Here is an 821-nt window from a genome sequence, read left to right as displayed (position 1 = left end):
CATGCGGGCCGAGGCCGTGGCATGGCATGTTGGGCAACGCCGTGGCAAGGCATGCGGGCCGAGGCCGTGGCACGGCATGCGGGCCGAGGCCGTGGCATGGCATGTTGGGCGACGCCGTAGCAAGGCATGCGGGCCGAGGCCGTGGCCGTGGCATGGCATGCGGGCCGTGGCCGTGGCATGGCATGGCATGGCATGCGGGCCGAGGCCGTGGCATGGCATGTTGGGCAACGCCGTGGCAAGGCATGCGGGCCGAGGCCGTGGCATGGCATGATGGCCGAGGCCGTGGCATGCCATGCGGGCCGAGGCCGTGGCATGCCATGCGGGCCGAGGCCGTGGCATGTTGGGCGACGCCGTAGCAAGGCATGCGGTCCGAGGCCGTGGCATGTCATGCGGGCCGAGGCCGTGGCATGGCTTGTTGGGCGACGCCGTAGCAAGGCATGCGGGCCGAGGCCGTGGCATGTCATGCGAGCCGAGGCCGTGGCATGGCATGCGGGCCGAGGCCGTGGCATGTCATGCGGGCCGAGGCCGTGGCATGGCATGTTGGGCGACGCCGTAGCAAGGCATGCGGGCCGAGGCCGTGGCATGGCATGCGTGCCGAGGCCGTGTCATGGCATGTTTGGCAACGCCCTGGCAAGACATGCGGGCCGTGGCAGGGCATGGCATGCGGGCCGAGGCCGTGGCTCGACATGTTGGCCAAGGCTAAGGCATGGCACGCCGGGCAACGCGGTGGCATGGCATGCTGGGCAACGCGGTGGCAAGGCATGCGGGCTGAGGCCGTGGCATGGCATGTTGGGCAACGCCGTAGCAAGGCATGCGGGCCG

Source organism: Camellia sinensis, chromosome 6, assembly GCF_055761805.1.
Source record: "Camellia sinensis isolate YWXY chromosome 6, ASM5576180v1, whole genome shotgun sequence".
Taxonomy (NCBI): domain Eukaryota; kingdom Viridiplantae; phylum Streptophyta; class Magnoliopsida; order Ericales; family Theaceae; genus Camellia; species Camellia sinensis.
The sequence above is the reverse complement of the archived record's forward strand: the minus strand, read 5'-3'. Positions refer to the sequence as shown.